This window comes from Leucoraja erinacea, chromosome 2 (assembly GCF_028641065.1).
Source record: "Leucoraja erinacea ecotype New England chromosome 2, Leri_hhj_1, whole genome shotgun sequence".
In the NCBI taxonomy this organism is placed as follows: domain Eukaryota; kingdom Metazoa; phylum Chordata; class Chondrichthyes; order Rajiformes; family Rajidae; genus Leucoraja; species Leucoraja erinaceus.
In genome coordinates, this window is record NC_073378.1 from 138,980,315 (window position 1) to 138,998,742 (window position 18,428).

The window sequence follows — 18,428 nt, forward strand, 5'->3', positions numbered from 1 at the left end:
TGTCACCTTCATTTTCTTAAACATAGTTTGAGGCTGAAACCCTTGATTTTAACCACATACCGCGTTAGAATATCCTCCAGACATAACACATGTTTTTGAGCTCTGAGCAGTCCAAGCATTGGTTTTAGTAATGTGGTAAATAACGCGGGAACAAAAGTTGACCCATTTTGCAATGTTTTATCATTGCCTTATCCAGATAATTTTCAAAATGTCTTCGGTGATCTCTGTAAATGGGAGCATCCTAAGTAAAACAGATGCGAAATAAACGACATTCTGCATATTTTCTACACTGAATCTTGTATTCAGCATTGTTGCCAATAATGTGCCCTCCTGACCTATTCGACACAAAGCAGAGTTTTCTGTAAATTCACTTTGTACTTTGCACACAATGCCTGTGAATTCTGTACCTGCTCGAGATACAACTCTAGCCCGTTTTCCGAGCCAGTCCCGAAAGCCATTCCTGACCATAATCCTGCCTCGAAAGACGAACCTGCCTGCCTCGAAAGACGAATCTGGCCATAATTCTGAGCTTGCCTGTAAAGACAAATCTGGCCCAATTTCTGTGCTTGGAACCTTAGTATTGTGCAGCTTTACCATGGTTATATGCCAACCATTTGTGTGTTGTAAGGCCACTATGACCCTTCCATCCTTATCGAGGGAAAATGCTATTTTCATACATAAACTAAACACGTTATCATTTTCATTAGTATAAACAACTGTAAATATTACCAACTTGTAAATGGTCCCATATTTTTTTCCTGAGCCCGACCTGGGTCACGGATTTAAGACCGCTGTCCAACTTTCATGTTGCCACCAACTTCAGTGAACTGTTTACTGTCAACGATGGCGTGAGGTGTGTTGTTGCCGCAACGATGAAGCTTTGCTCGTTGTTGGCACCTCGATTGGTCCGACAGGTTTTGCTTCCTTATCCAGGTTTTGCCTGTTGAATAGTTCTTACCTGAATAGAAGGTTCAGCGGCTTATTTTAAAGTCACCCCTGAAGCGTAGTTTGTTCCCGGCATTTGTAGCCAGAGCGGAACTCTAGCCCCTTCCGCGTATTCTCCACCTTCTTTTGCGAGGACTCCCTTGTATCCATACGCATTTATTCCAATTCGTCAGAACAAACTGACTCCGTGTTCACTTCCTCCAAGAGGGAAATATCATGCAGTCCTTCTATAGGTGCTGCTGCCATAGTCTCCCGAAGGGATCTTTGAATATAAAGTTAATTTTCATGCAGCATATCGTTATGGAGCATCCTTTCCATCAGGAGCTCTTTCCAGGCAGCCCTTCAACAGGTGCTGCTGTCACGAGCCCCTGAAGAGACCCGCGGATATAATACTCCTTTTGCTAGAGCATATCATGCTGGAGCTCTTTTTATTGGCTCAACAGCCCTTCTTGGCTTTTATGCCTTGGGTGTGCTCTCTAATACCTGCAACCTCAGGGTCAGAACAAAACTGCCCTGGTAAGCTCAACCTCCTCCATGGGTGGCATGGTACACCAATCATTGAAAGTATGCATGCAGGTGCAGCAGGCAGTGAAGAAAGCAAATGGTATGTTAGCATGCATAGCAAAAGGATTTGAGTATAAATGCTGTGAGTTTCTACTGCAGTTGTATAGGGTCTTGGTGAGACCACACCTGGAGTATTGCGTACATTTAGGTCTCCACATCTGAGGAAAGACATTCTTACCATAGAGGGAGTACAGAGGAGATTCACCAGACTAATTCCTGGGATGTCAGGACTTTCATATGAAAAAAAGACGTGATAGACTCGGCTTGTATCGCTAGTATTTAGAAGATTGAGGGGGGTTCTTATAGAAACTTACAAAACTGTTAAGGGATTGGACAGGCTAGATGCAGGAAGATTATTCCCGATGTTGGGGAAGTCCAGAACTAGGGGTCACAGTTTAGGGATAAGAGGGAAGTATTTTAGGACCGAGATGAGAAAATCATTTTTTACACAGAGAGTGGTGAATCTGTGGAACTCTCTGCCACAAAAGGTAGCTGACGCCAGTTCATTGGCTATATTTAAGAGGGAGTTAGATGTGGCCCTTGTGGCTAAAGGGATCAGGGGGTATGGAGAGAAGGTAGGGATGGGATACTGAGTTGGCTGATCAGCCATGATCATATCGAATGGCGGTGCAGGCTTGAAGGGCCGAATGGCCTAATCCTGCGCCTATTTTCTATGTTTCCATGGTTCTAAATGTGCGGTGAGTAATGGATTAAAAGTATTTTCTATGAATGCGCGGTATAAAGAGCAAAGTGAATGGCTTTGAGGCTCTGTCTGAGGTTGTTTCATATGATATTGTGGAGTTACAGAGACTTGGCTGCAGGAGGATCGGGACATGTAACTGGATATTCAGAATATCCAGATGAGGTGGGGTAGCTCTGTTGGCGAGGGATGAAATTCAATCCCTTGCGAGGGTTGACATGGGGACTGACGATGTAGAGTCACTGTGGATAAAACTGAGGAAATGTAAAAATACACTAATGGGAGTCATCTACACGCCCCCCAAACAGTAGCCTGGGTACAGGGTGCAAGTTGCAGCATGTAACAAAAGATAACCAAGATGGTTATGGGAGATTGCAATATGCAGGTATACTGGAAAAATCAGGCTGGTTCTGGACCCGAAGAAGTGAGTTTGTAGAGTGCCTCCAAGATGGATTCTTAGTGCAGCTTGTACGGGAGCCTACCAGAGAGAAGACATTGCTGGATTTAGTTTTGTCTAACGAACTCAAGCAAAATGAACCACTAGTCCAGCAGAGGAGGACAAAAGAACCAGTAGGTGTTGGTGAACATAATATGATACATTTCAATCTGCAATTTGAGAGAGAGAACGTTAAATCAGAAGTGTCAGTGTTGCAGTCGAACAAAGAGGACAATGAAGGCATGAGAGAGGAGCTGACCAAAATCAACTGGAAAACGAACCTAGCAGGAATGGTGGTGGAAATGCAATGGCAGGAATGTCTGGGCATAAGCCAAAAGGTGCAGAATCATTTCGTTCTAAAGAGGGAGAAAGATTCTAAGGGGAGTAAGAGGCAGTCGTGGATGACAAAGGAAGTTAGGGATGAAATGCAACTAAAGGTATGGGTATATAACATTGCAAAGAGTAGCAGGAAGCCAGAGGGTTGGGCACTTTTGTCAAAGGACAACAGTGGGTAACAATAAGGGCAATAGGGCAGTACGAACGTAAGCCGACCAAGAAGCTATAGAAGGGTAGTAAAAGCTTCGTTTGGTATAGTGCATTCAGAAAACATTCAGACCCCTACACTCCACATTTTGTTACGTTACAGCCTTATATTAAAATGGATTAAAATATGTTTTTTTATCATCTATCTACACACAATACCTCAGAATAAAGAAGCGAAAAAAGGTGTTTAGACAATTTTGCAAAGAAATTAAAAAATATATCACATTTACATAAGTATCCAGACCCTTTACTATGACACAAAATCGAGCATAAGTTCATCCTGTTTCCATTGATTATCCTTAAGATGTTTCTACAACCAGTGGTAAATTAAATTGATTGGCCATAATTTGGAAAGGCACACACCTGTCTATATAAGGTCCCACAGTTGACAGTGCATATCAGAGCAAAGACCAAGTCATGAAGACGAAGGAATTGTCCATAGACCTCCGACACAGGTTGTGTCGCGACACAGATCAGGGGAAGGGTATAAAACAATTTCTGCAGCATTGCAGGTCCTGAAGAGCACAGTGGCCTCTGTCATTCTTAAATGGAAGAACTTTGGAACCACCAGGACACTTCATAGAGCTGGCCGCCCGGCCAAATTGATCATTCAAGGTAGAAGGGCCTTGGTCAGGGAGGTGACCAAGAACCCGGTGGTCACTCTGATAGAGCTCCAGAGTTCCTCTGTGGAGATGGGGGATCCATCGAGAAGGACAGCTATATCTGCAGCACCCCACTAATCAGGCCTTTATGGTAGTGTGGCCAGACGGAAGCCAATCCTCAGTAAAAGGCACATGACAACCCACTTGGAGTTGGCTAAAAGGCACCTAAACAAGATTCTCTAGTCTGAAGAAAATAAGATTGAACTCTTTGGCCTGAATGCCAAGCGTCACCTCTGAAGAAAACAGGCACCGGTCATCACCTGGCCAATAAGCATGGTGGTGGCAGCATCATGCTGTGGGGATGTTTTTCAGCGGCAGGAACTGGGAGACTAGCCAGGATCAAAGGAAAGGTAAAAGGAACAAAGTACAGTATGCTCCATGATGAAAACTTGCTCCAGAGCATTCTGGACCACAGACTGGAACGGAGGATCACCTTCCAAAAGAACAATGGCCATAAGCACACAGCCAAGATACGGCAGGAGTGGCTTCGTGACAAGTCTGTGAATGGTCTTGAGTGGTCCAACCAGACATCTCTGGAGGGACCTGAAAATAGCTGTGCATCTACGCTCCCCATCCAACCTGACAGAGCTCGAGAGGATTGAGAGAAATTACACAAATACAGGCGTGCAAAGCATGTAGTGTCATACCCAAGAAGACTTGAGGCTGTAATCACTGCCAAATGTGCCTCATCTAAGTACTTAGTAAAGGGTCTGATATGGCGGATCCTGGGATGTAGTGCGACTTACTGGTTCATCCCCCTCGGTACTTGATGGACAGGTCCGGGAGCTGCTTCCAGCTAGGAATATAAGAGCAGGGATTTTTTGCTCGACACCAGTTTTCCGTCTCTCACCGAAACAGAGTTGTGTGCTGTGCTCATTAAAGCCTCTACAGAATTTGCCTGGCTTCTCGCCGGACAACCGGTCGGACATCCGCATGCAGCTTACCAGCGACCTTTCACCGACATGCAGTCGGTGGGCGAGCGCGCCGATCAACTTTGGATGGCGCGTCAGCAACCCCTTGATGCAGTGTATATCCTCCCGACGGCGGCGGGCAGCGCACAGCAGGTCGGTGCTTCAATTGACAGCGTCTCCGCCGCATTTCCCTCCGCGGCGGGGTCCGGCCGCCAGCTATGCCGGCGTCCCAGCGATCATGGCCTGGCCGTCAATATCGCCAAATGCTGTTTCGGGGTGGCGTCCAGAGATTTCCTGGTCAACCACGTAACTCTGCAGGGTGCGGTTCCGCTCCTGGCCAACGTAGACGCTGTGCGCCCGTTTCCACGACCGGCCACCGAGAGGGACGTCCATGAATTTGTCGGGATCACAGAAAAATAGAAACATAAAAACATAGAAACATAGAAAATAGGTGCAGGAGTAGGGAATTCGGCCCTTCGTGCCTGCATCGCCATTCAATAAGATCATGGCTGATCATCTAACTCGGTATCCTGCACCTGCCTTCTTTCCATACCCCCTGATCCCTTTAGCCACAAGGGCCACATCTAACCCCCTCTTCAAAATAGGCAAAGAACTGGCCTCAACTACTTTCTTTGGCAGATAATTCCACAGATTCACCACTCACTGTCTCTGATTTTCTCATCTACCATATAACCATATAACCATATAACAATTACCGCACGGAAACAGGCCATCTTGGCCCTACAAGTACGTGCCGAACATCTTTTTTTCTCTTAGTCACGCCTGCCTGCACTCATACGATAACCCTCCATTCCCTTCTCATCCATATGCCTATCCAATTTATTTTTAAATGATAGCAACGAACCTACCTCCACCACTTCCACTGGAAGATCATTCCACACCGCTACCACTCTCTGAGTAAAGAAGTTCCCCCTCATGTTACCCCTAAACTTCTGTCCCTTAATTCTGAAGTCACGTCCTCTTGTTTGAAACTTCCCTATTGTCAAAGGGAAAAGCTGATCCACATCAACTCTGTCTATTCTTCTCATCATTTTATAGACCTCTATCAAGTCCACCCTTAACCTTCTGCGCTCCAGAGAATAAAGACCTAACTTATTCAACCTTTCTCTTTCAATTACTTGTTGAAACCGAGGCAACATTCTAGTAAATCCCCTCTGTACTCTCTCTATTTTGTTGATATCATTCCTATAATTGGGCGACCAAAATTGTACACCACACTCCAAATTTGGTCTCACCAATGCCTTGTACAATATTAACATTACATCCCAGCTTCTATACTCAATGCTCTGATTTATAAAGGCTAGCGTACCAATAGCTTTCTTTACCACCCTATCTATATGAGATTCCACCTTCAAGGAACTTTGCACGGTTATTCCCAGATCCCTCTGCTCATCTGTATTCTTCAATTTTGATTTGTCCTGCCATGGTGTAGCACCTCACATTTATCAGCATTAAAATTCCATCTGCCATCTTTCAGCCCATTCTTCCAAATGGCCTAAATCACTCTGTAGTCTTTGGAAATCCTCTTCATTAACTTAGTATCATCTGCATACTTACTAATCGAATTTACCACACCTTCATCCAGATCATTGATGTACATGACAAACAACAAAGGACCCAACACCGATCCCTGAGGCACCCCACTAGCCACCTGCCTCCAACCCGACAAACAACCATCCACCATTACCCTCTGGCTTCTCCCATTCAGCCACTGTTGAATCCATCTTGCTACTCCTGCATTTATACCCTACAGTTGAACCTTCTTAACCAACCTTCCATGAGGAACCTTGTCAAAGGCCTTACTAAAGTCCATATAGACAACATCCACTGCTATACCCTCGTCAATTTCCCTAGTAACCTCTTCAAAAAATTCAAGAAGATTAGTCAAACATGACCTTCCAGGCACAAATCCATGCTGACTGTTCCTAATCAGACCCTGCTTATCCAGATGCTTATATATATTATCTCTAAATATCTTTTCCATTAATTTGCCCACCACTGAAGTCAAACTAACAGGCCTATAATTGCTAGGTTTACTCTTAGAACCCTTTTTAAACAATGGAACAACATGCGCAGTACGCCAATCCTCGGGGACTATACCCGTTTCTAATGACATTTGAAATATTTCTGTCATAGCCCCGGCTATTTCTAAACTAACTTCCCTCAATGTCCTAGGGAATATCCTGTCAGGACCTGGAGACTTATCCACTTTTATATTTTTCAAAAGTGTCAGTATTTCTTTTACTTTGAAACTCATAGTGTCCATAGCTACTCCACTAGTTCCCCTTACCTCACATAATTCAATATCCTTCTCTTTGGTGAATACCGAAGAAAAAAATTGTTCAATATCTTCCCCATCTCTTTTGGCTCTGCAGATAGCTGCCCACTCTGTCTCTCCAATGGACCAATTTTATCCCTCGTTATCCTTTTGCTATTAATTTTGCTGTAGAAACCCTTTGGATTTACTTTTACCTTACTTGCCAAAGCAACCTCATGTCTTCTTTTAGCTTTTCTAATTTATTTCTTAAGATTCTTTTTACATTCCTTATACTCCTCAAGCACCTCATTTACTTCATGCTGCCTATAATTATTGTAGATCTCCCTCTTTTTCCGAACAAGATGTCCAATTCCCCTTGAAAACCAGGGCTCTTTCCATTTTTTACTGTTTCCTTTCAAGCGAACAGGAACATAAAGATTCTGTACTCTTAAAATTTCCCCTTTAAATGTCCTCCATTTCTCTTCTACATCCTTCCCATAAAACAAAATGTCCCAGTTCACTCCTTTTAAATCATTTCGCATCTCATCAAAGTTAGCCTTTCTCCAATCAAAAATCTCAACCCTAGGTCCAGTTCTGACCGTCTCCATAATTATATTGAAACTAATGGTATTGTGATCACTGGTCCCGAAGTGCTCCCCAACGCATACCTCCGCCACCTGTCCCGTCTCCTTTCCTAACAGGAGGTCCAACGCTGCCCCTCCTCTAGTAGGTACCTCTATGTATTGCTGCAAAAAACTATCCTGCGCACATTTTACAAACTCCAAACCATCCAGCCCATTTACCGTGTTTAAGAGGGAACTGCAGATGCTGGAGAATCGAAGGTTACACAAAACAAGCTGGAGAAACTCAGCGGGTGCAGCAGCATCTATGGAGCGAAGGAAATAGGCAACGTTTCGGGCCGAAACCCTTCTTCAGACATTTACCGAATGTGTTCCCCAGTCTATGTGTGGAAAGTTGAAATCTCCCACCATCTAGGACCTAAAAGACATCGCCCTAATCCTCAAACTGTCACCCCTTCTTCTGGACTTCCCAACATCGGGAACTATCTTCCTGCATCTAGCTTGTCCAACCTCTTAAGAATTTTGTAAATTTCCACAACATCCCCCCTCAATCTCGTAAATTCTAGCAAGTACAAGCCGAGTCTGTCCAGTCTCTCTTCACATGAAATTCCTGCCATCCCAGGAATCAGTCTGGTGAACCTTCTCTGTACTACCTCTATGGCAAGAATGTAGTTCCTCAGATTAGGAGAACAAAACTGTACGCAATACTCCAGGAGCCATCTCACCAAGACCCTGAACAACTGCAGTAGAATCTCCCTGGTCTTATACCCAAATCCTTTTGCTATGAATGCTAACATACCATTCGCTTTCATCACGGCCTGCTCCACCTGCATGCATACTTTCAATGATTGGTACACCATGACACCCAGGTCCCGTTGCATATCCCTTTTTCCTGGTCGGCCACCATTCAGGAAATAGTCTATTGTCCTGCTTTTGCCACCAAAGTGGATAATCTCACATGTATCCATATTATAATGCATCTGCCATGCATTTGACCACTAACCCAATCTATCCAAGTCACCTTGCAGCCTCCTAGCATCCTCCTTACAGCTAACACTGCCCGCCAGCTTCGTGTCATCCGCAAACTTGGAAATGTGCCATTCAATGCCCTCATACAAATCATTAATGTATATTGTAAATAGCTGGGGTCCCAGCACTGAGCCTTGTGTTACCCCAATAGTCACTGCTTGCCATTCTGAAAAGGACCCGTCTACTCCTACTCTTTGCTTCCTGTCTGCCAGCCAGTTCTCTATCCGCATCAATTCTGAACCGTGTGTTTTATGTTTACACACTAATCTCTTATGTGGGACCTTTTCGAAAGCCTTCTGATGGAAAGCCTTTCCATCCTCGAAAAATTCTTTAAGATTCGTCAGACATCATTTACTTTTCATAAATCCATGCTGACTTTGTCCAATGATTTCACCACTTTCCAAATGTGCTGCTATCCCATCTTTAATAACTGACTCTAGCATTTTCCCCACTACCGATTTAAGACTACCTGGTCTGTAGTTCCCCGTTTTCTTTCTCCCTCACTTTTTGAAAAGTGGGGTTACATTAGCTACCCTCCAATCCTCAGGAACTACCCCAGAATCTAAAGAGTTTTGAAAAATTATCACTAATGCATCCACTAATTCTGGGGCTACTTCCTTGAGTACTCTGGGATGGAGCGTATCTGGCCCTGGGGATTTATCGGCCTTTAATCCTTTCAATTTACCTAACACCTCTTCCCGGCGAACCTGGATTTCACTCAGTTCCTCCATCTCATTTGACACCCGGTCCCCTGCTATTTCCGGCAACCTATTTATGTCTTCCTCAGTGACATAAGCCACTTTTCTTCCATAATCTATTTTCCTTTTCCTAATTAAGTCCTTTGTCCTCCTCTGCTGGACTCTGAATTTCTCCCAGTCCTCTGGTAGGCTGCTTTTTCTGGCTATTTTTTATGCTTTTACTTTGGTTTTGATACTATCCCTGATATCCGTTGTTATCCACGGATGCACTACTTTCCCTCGTTTATTATTTTGCCAAACTGGGATGAGCAATTGTTGTAGTTCATCCATGCAGTCTTTAAATGCCTTCCATTGCATATCCACCGTCCACCCTTTCAGAATCAATGCCAGTCAATCTTGGCCAATTCACTTCTACTACCCTCAAATTTACCTTTCTTTAAGTTCAGGACCCTTGTTTCTGAATTAACAATGTGAGTCTCCATCCTAATGAAGAATTCAACCATATTATGGTCACTCTTGCCCAAGGGGCCACGTACAACTAGACTGCTAACTACAGTCTAGAATAGCCTGCTATCTCGTTGGTTTAGAAAACTATCCCGCATACATTCGAAGAAATCATCTTCCTCAGCACCCCTGCCAATTTGATTCTCCCAATCTATATGTAGATTGAAGTCACCCATTATAACTGTTTTACCTTTGTTGTACGTATTTCTAATTTCCTGTTTGTTGCCATCCCCAACTCGACTACTACTGTTAGGTGACCTGTACACCTCCCACTAGCGTTTTCTGCCCCTTAGTGTTTCGCAGCTCTACCCATATCGATTCCACTCCTCCTTCCTTTCTATTGCGTTAATCTCCTCTCTAACCAGCAAAGCTACCCCATCTCGTTTTCCTTTTTGTCTATCCCTCCTGAATATTTAATATCCATGGATGTTCAGCTCCCATCCTTGGTCACCCTGGAGCCATTTCTCCATGATCCCAACTATGTCATAGTCATTAACGACTAACTGCGCATTCAACTCATCAACCTTATCACGAATGCGCTTTGCATGGAGACACAAAGCCTTCAAGCTTCTTTTAAAACACTCTTACCCCTTATGTTGAAAAGTGGCCCTTTTTGATTTTTGCCCTTGATTTGTCTGCCTGCCACTTTTACTTTTCACCTTGCTACCTATTGCTTTTACACCCCTCTGCCTCTCTGTTCATTCACCCATCCCCCTGTCACATTAGCCTTCTACCACCGTTTTTACCGTCCGCAGCCAGGATCCTGCGCCCGCGGTTTCACCTCATTTGGGGCAAATGAAAGGAGGTAGAATAGACTGACGAAGCGGTGGCGGCGTTCCACCAGACCAAGGAGGCCCTGGCTAGGGCCATGATGCTCGTGCACCCACGGGCGGATGCACCAATCGGGCTGACGGATGCTTCCGATGTTGCGGTTGGAGCGGTGCTAAAGCAGCTGATCGACGGGCATTGGCGGCCTCTGGCCTTCTTCAGCAGGAACCTCAGCGATGCACAGCAGCACTACAGTGCCTTTTGACCGCGAGCTCCTCACCTCTGTTATTTGTTGGAGGGGCGGACATTTACTGCTTACACGGACCACAGGCCCCTCACCTTTGCGTTCTCCAAGGTTTCTAACCCGTGGTCTGCTCGCCATCAGCGGCAGTTGGCATTCATCTCTCAGTAGACGACCTCCATTATTTAATCGTGGGCAAATACAACAGAGTAGCCGACGCTCTGTCTCGTCCCGCGGTCAACGCTGTTTTGCAGGTGTCCGATGGCATTGACTTTTCAGCACTGGCGGCTACCCAGCTGACGGATGATGACATGTCCGCCTATCGTACTGCAATTTCGGACCTGCCATTGTAGGATGTTCCATTTGGCCCCAGGGATGCGAGGCTGCTGTGCGACGTCTCGACTGGTCAGCCGCGGCCCATCGTCCCCGTCGCCAGGCGGCGCAGAGTGCTCGAGATTTTCCATGGGCTAGCCCACCCTTCCGTTCGGGCGATGGCGGCCCTCGTGGCTTCCCCTTTCATGTGGCGCGGGTTGCGCAAACAGGTTGGGCATTGGGCGCGCACCTGCATCCCGTGCCAAACTGCCAAGGTACAGCGGCATGTGTCGGCACCGCTCCAGGCGTTCCGCGTCCCACGCCAGCGGTTTGACCATTTCCACGTGGACATCGTGGAGCCGCTGCAGCCTTCTCAGGGATTCACCTACCTTGTGAACATGGTTGGCCGTTTCACGCGGTGGCTGGAAGCAGTTCCATTGGGAGACACCTCTGCGGCCATTTGTGTCCGTGCTATGATGGAACAATGGATTGGCCGATTCGGAGTTCCGCTGGACACTACATCCGACCGGCTCACATCTCAACTGTGGTCGGCCATGGCTCGCCTTCTCGGGGTTAACCTACACCGCACCACGGCGTACCAACCGCATTTCCACCGCCAGCTCAAGGTTACCCTGAAGGCTCGGCTCACGGGCCCGGATTGGGTCGACGCATTGCCGTGGGTTTTGCAGGACGTCCGCACTGCGCCGTATAAGGACTTCGCCACCTCGTCAGCTGAGTTGGTGGATGGTGCCCAGCTGACAGTGCCTGGTGAGTTCATACCATCAGCACAGGGCCAGGCGGAGCGGCCATCAGCCGCCCTGCAATGGCTTCGACAGACGGTGGGCAAGCTGGCTCCGGTGGCGATGTCTCGCCACGATTCGTTCAGGCCGCACATTCCTTCCGCTCTCCAGGAATGGTCGTTTGTTTTCGTGCGTTGCGACGCGCAGCAGACGCCCCTTCAGCGGCAGTACGAAGGACCATTCAAGGTCCTCGAGTATGGCCCTTCCACTCTCGTTTTGGACATGGGGGGTCGTCGTGAGACGGTCTCCGTTGCGCGTCTGAAGCCGCCACACGTGGATGTCAGCTACTTGCGCACGTCACCCTCGGGGTCGCCCTACGTTCCGGCCCTTTCCGCAAGCGCCCGCGCCGCCATCTTTGCCTGGCAGTGTGTCTCCAGTTCCTGCGCCTGCCATGGTGCGCACACGGGCTGGCCGTCCCCCTGTCCGTTTTATGCCTCCGGTTCTTGGGGGAGAGGGGGCTCTGGCGGTTCCTGGGGAGTAGGCCACTCCCTGGTCCGGGGCGGCTTCCAGCTACGAAGATAAGAGCAGGGATATTTGGCGCGAGACCAGTTTTCAATCTCTCACTAAAGCAAAAGTAGGGTGCTGTGCTCATTAAAGCCTCTACAGGATTTGCCAGGCTCCTCGCATTCATTCCGGGCCCTCTCATGCACCCGATATACTGAATGCTTATATAAATGTGATATTTAAGATATTTCTTTTAAATATTTCTGAACACCTGTTTCCGCTTTTTTATTATGGGATATTGTGTGTAGTTTGATTAAAACAAATAATTTAATCCAATAATTTGAGAATAAGGCTGTAACGTCATAAAATGTGGAAAAAGTTAAAAGGTCTGAATACGTTCTGAATGCACTGTATGTTAAGAGAAAATGATTAGTAAAGACAAATGTGGGTCACTTGAAGGCAGAAACCGGTGAAGTTATTATGGGAATAGCTGAAGAGTTGAACAGGTTATTTAGTTCTGTCTTCACTGAGGAAGACACAAACAAACTCCCAGACGTACAGGAGGATTTAGGGAGACAGAGTAACTGAAATACATTTGTTTTAGGCGAGAAATAGCATTGGGTAGATTGATGAGACTGAAGGCTGATAAATCCCCGGGGCCCGATGGTCTGTATCCCAGGGTACTCAAGGAGTTGCCTCGAGAAATCGTGGATGCATTGATGATCATTTTCCAATGTTCTATAGTTTCAGGATCGGTTCCTGTGGATTGGAGAGTTGCTAACGTTATCCAACCTTTCAAGAAAGGAGCGAGAGAGAAAACGGGAAATTATAGACCAGTTAGCCTGTCATAGGGGGTAGGAAGATGCTGCAGTCAATGTTTAAAGAAGTAATACGGCGCAATTGGATAGCAGAAAAAAGGATTGGTCCAAGTCAGCATGGCGATATGTAGGGGAAATCCTCCTTGACTAATCTTCTGGAAGTTTTTGAGGATGTGACTGGTACAATGTATAAAAGAAAGTCAGTAGATGTAGCGTATCTGGACTTTCAGAAACCCTTTGATAAGTTCCCACACAGGAGATTAATTGGAAAACTTAGAGTACGTGGTATTGGGTGTAGGGTATCAACATAGGTAAAGAATTGGTTAGCAGACAGGAAACAAACGGTAGGATTAAACTGAACCTTGAGAAAATGGCAGGCAGTGGCGAGTGAAGTGCCGCAAGGCGCGGTGCTGGGGCCGTAACTATTTAAAATATATATTAATGATTTAGATGATGGAATTAAAAGTAAGACGAGCAAATTTGCAGATGCACAAAACTGGTTGGCAGTGTGAACGTACGAAGGTTGTAGAGCGACCTGGACAGGTTGAGTGAGTGGGCAATGGATGGCACATATAATACAGATACATGTGAGGTTATCCACTTTGGCGGTAAGTACAAGGAGGCAGATTATTATCTCAATGGTATAAGATTAGGAAAAACAGAAGTGCAACGAGACCTGGCTGTCCTTGTACACCAATCACTGAAAGTAAACATGCAGGTACAGGAGGCAGTGATGAAAGCTAATGGCACGTTGGCCTTCATAACAAGATAATTTGAGTATAGGAGCAAAGGGTCCTTATGCAGTTCTACAGGGCCCTGGTGAGGGCACTTCTGGAGGATTGTGTGCGGTTTTGGCCTCCTAATTTGAGGATGAACATCCTTGCTATTGAAGCAGTGCAGCGCAGGTTCACGAGGTTGATCCCCAGATTGGCGGGACTGTCATATGAGGAAAGATTGGAAAGACTGGGTTTGTCTTTCACCTTTTCACCCAGACAGTTGTGAATTTATGGAAGTCTCTGCCACAGAATGCATGATAGGCCAATTCACTGGAGGACTTTAAAAGAGTTGGATGGAGCTCTATGGGCTAGCGGAATCAAGGGATATGGGGAGAAAGCTGGCGCGGGTTACTGATTGTGGATGATCAGCCATGTTCACAATGAATGGTGGTGCTCGAAGGGCCAAAAGTCATCCTCCTGCACCTATTTCCTATGTCTCTATGTACTCGTCAGGTAACCCAGTGTGTCATGCAGGGGGTGAGCTGTATTGCCAAAGATAGTCTGCAATTTGAGGAGCATCCTCTCCTCCAAGACCATCTCCAGGGGATCCAACTCCACCCCCAGAACAGAGACAGCCTTCTTGATGAGCTTGTTAATTCTGGTGGCGTCCGCAGCCTTCGCCCTGTTTCTCCAGCACACGACAGCGAAGAAGTTGGCACTAGCCTCTACCGATTTGTAGAATATCTGCAGCATCTTACTGCAGACGATAAATGTGTGGAGCCTCCTCAAAAAGTAGTTACAGCTATGTCCCCTTTTATAGAGTGCCGCAGGATTTCTGGACCAGTCCTGTTTACTGTCCAGGTAAACTCCAATGTACTTGTACTGCTCCGTAAACTACACATCCACACCCTTGATGAAGACGGGGGACGGGGGTGTTCCTCTCTTCCTAAAATTCACCACTCGTCGTATTCGTCCATTCGTCTTATTGGTGTTGAGCTGCAGGTGATACACCACTCAACAAAGACGTTGCCTACAACTCTGTATTCAGCTTCCCTCCCCTCAGTGGTACAGGCCACAATTGCCGAATCATCTAAAAACATCTGAAGGTGGCTGGAGTCCGAGTTGCGCAGGTATCAGATGTCCGAGGTGTAGATGGCGAACATGAAGGGAGAGAGGACGGTCTCTCCCCTGTGGGGGCCCTTTGTTGCTCACCACCATGTCAGAGACACAGTTCTGTAGCCTGATGTAATGTGGTCGTCCTGTGAGGTCATTACTGATCCCGGACACCAATGGTGCATCCACCCGCAACTTTGTCAGTTTCCACTCTTGCTGTGCAGTTTGTATTGTGTTAAAGGCACTGGAGAAGTGAAACATCTGCAGTTGTAAAGTAACTAGATAGTTTGTACAGTGATTTGAATAGGCAATGGGTGATCACGGATAGTCAGCATAGTTTTGTGCATGGGAGGTTGTGTCACAAATCTGATTGAGTTTATTGAAAACGTGACCAAAAAGGTTAATGAGGACAGAGCTGTAGATGTTGTGTACATGGATTTCAGTTAGGGATCCAACAACGTTCTTCGTGGTAGGTCGCTCTGGAAGTATAGGTCACATGGGATACAAGGAGAGACTGCTTCATGGAAGGAAGCAGATGGTGATTGTGGATGTGTGCTTATCCGACTGGAGGCCTGTGACTAGTGGTATGAGTCAGGGTTCGGTGCTGGACCCATTACTGTTTGTCAAGTCAAGTCAAGTCAAGTCGGTTTATTTGTTACATACACATATGAGATGTGCAGTGAAATGAAAAGTGGCAATGCTTGAGGATTGCGCAAAAAACACTACAAGACAGCAATCTTAACAGCAACTACAAAACACCAAAAAACAGCTATTTTAAAAAGACACAACACAACAGTAAATTGGTACAGTGAGTTAGTCCCTGATGAGACTAGAGTTTACATTTCTAATGGCCTCTGGGAAAAAAACCTCCTTCTCATCCTCCAAATGTTCACAGCATGACAGTTGAGGCGTTTGCCTGACCGTAGGAGCTGGAGCAATCTGTCGCTGGGGTGGAAGAGGTCCCCCATAATGTTGCTGGCTCTGGATCTGCACCTTCTGATGTATAGTTCCTGCAGAGGGGCAAGTGTAGTTCCCATAGTGTGTTCGGCCGAACGCACTACTCTCTGCAGAGCCTTCTTGTCATGGGCAGAGCAATTCCCAAACCAGATCGTGATGTTTCCGGACAAGAAGCTTTTTACAGCCGCTGAGTAGAAGCACTGGAGGATCCTCAGAGACACTCTGAATTTCCTCAGCTGCCTGAGGTGGTAAAGGCGCTGCCTTGCCTTACTCACCAGTGCAGCAGCATGTGATGACCATGTCAGATCCTCTGAGATGTGGACTCCCAGGTATGTAAAGCAGTTCACCCTATCCACGGTATCCCCATTTATTTTCAGTGGCGTGTGCGTCTTAGGATGTTGTGCCTTCCTAAATTCCACGATCTGCGCCTTAGTTTTTTTGACATTCAAGAGGAGGATGTTGTCCTGACACCAGTGCCAGGTCAGCCACCTCTTCCCGGTAGGCCTTCTCATCGTTATCGGTTATTCAGGTCCACCACCACAGTGTCTTCAGCAAACTTGACGATGGAGTTGGAGCTGAACCTGGCCACACAGTCACGTGTGTATAGGGAGTACAGTAGGGTGATGAGGACGCAACCCTGGGGGGTATCAGTTGCTCAGGGTGAGGGACTTTGATGCACTTCCTCCCATCTTGACTACCTGGGGCCTGTCGGCGAGAAAGTGCAGGACCCAGGCACACAGGGGAGTGTTAAGTCCCAGTTCCAGCAGCTTCTCGGTAAGTCTGATGTGGACTATCGCGTTCAATGCTGAACCGGACTCAATGAACAGCATCCTCCCATAGCCCCCTTTCTGGCTGCCAAGGTGAGAGAGAGAGAGGTGTGCAGAACCCGGGAGACAGTAACGCCCGTGGATCTGTTCCGGCCGGTATGCGAATTGTAACGAGTCCATGTTGCGAGGGAGGAAAGCGCAGATGCGTTTCTTGACCAGCCTCTCGAAGCATTTATTGGCTACCGAGGTGAGGGCCACTGGACGGTAGTCATTCAAACAAGCTGGAGAGGCATGCTTTGGTACAGGTATAATGGTGGATCTTTTGAAGCAGGCAGGGTCCAAGGACTTGGCCAGGGAGAGGTTGAATATTGTAGTGAGCACCGGAGCTAGCTGAGTAGCAGAAGACTTAAGTACTCGCCCAGATATGCCATCTGGGCCTCCAGCTTTCCTCATGTTCACACATCAGAGCCCTCCTCACGTCGCGCTCGGACAACGAGAATGTGTGCACATCCCCAGCGGAGGACCTCGCTCCAGGCAGTTTGTATCTACATCAATGATTTGGTGGAGAACAGACAAGGCAAGATTTGCAAGTTTGCTGATGATACAAAGGTGGGTGGTTTTGCAGACAGTGAAGATTGTTTAGAAATATTACAGCACGATCTGGATTGATTGGCCTGGTGGGTTGAAGAATAGTTGATGGAATTTAATACAAAAAAATTAGTTGTTGTGTTTTGGGGCGTCTAAATATTGCAGGATCGATACAGTACATGATATGCCTCTGGGAAGTGTTATAGAGCAGAGTTTTCTAGAAGTGCAGATTGAGTCGCAGGTCGATAAGGAAGTCAAAACGCTGTTGGCACTTTGACCTTCATCAGTCATAGTATTGAGTTTAGAATTTGGGATGTCAAGTTGCCGTTGTATAAGACGTTGGTGAGACCACATTTAGAGTATTGTGTTCAGTTTTGGGCACCATGTTGTAGGAAAGGTATTGTCAAGCTTGAAAGGATTCAGAGGAGATTCACGAGGATGTTGCCAGGAGGATCTGAGCTATAGGGAGAGGCTGGGTCTCTAGTCCTTGGAGTGCAGGAGGATGAGGGGTGATCTTATAAAGGTGTATAAAATCATGAGTGGAATAAATCGGGGAGCTGCACAGAATATCTTTCCCAGAGTCGAGGGAACGACAAACATTGACATAGGTCAAGGTGAAGAGGAAGATTTAATAGGAACTTTTTCACACATGGGGTAGTGGGTGTTTGGATCAAGCTACCTGAGGAGGTAGTTGAGACTTAGACTATCCGAATGTTCAAGAAACATTTAGACAGGCGCATGGATAGGACATGTTTGAAGCAATATGGACCAAAGGTAGGTCTAGTGTAGCTGAGACATGTTGTCAGGTTTCGGCTAGTTGGGTCGAAGGGCCCGTTTCCCCACTGCATTACACTACATCTCTGTGACTATAGTTACGGATAGGGATAGAGAGGGCTCACGTGTTAAAATGATAAACTGGGGGAAAAACCAACACTAAGGGTATGAGAGAATGTCTCGGTCATGTTGATTGGTGCAGGTTGTTTACGAGGAAAGAAACATCAGCCAAGTGGTCTGTTTTTAAAAGTGTGATGACAACGGCACAGGATATGCACG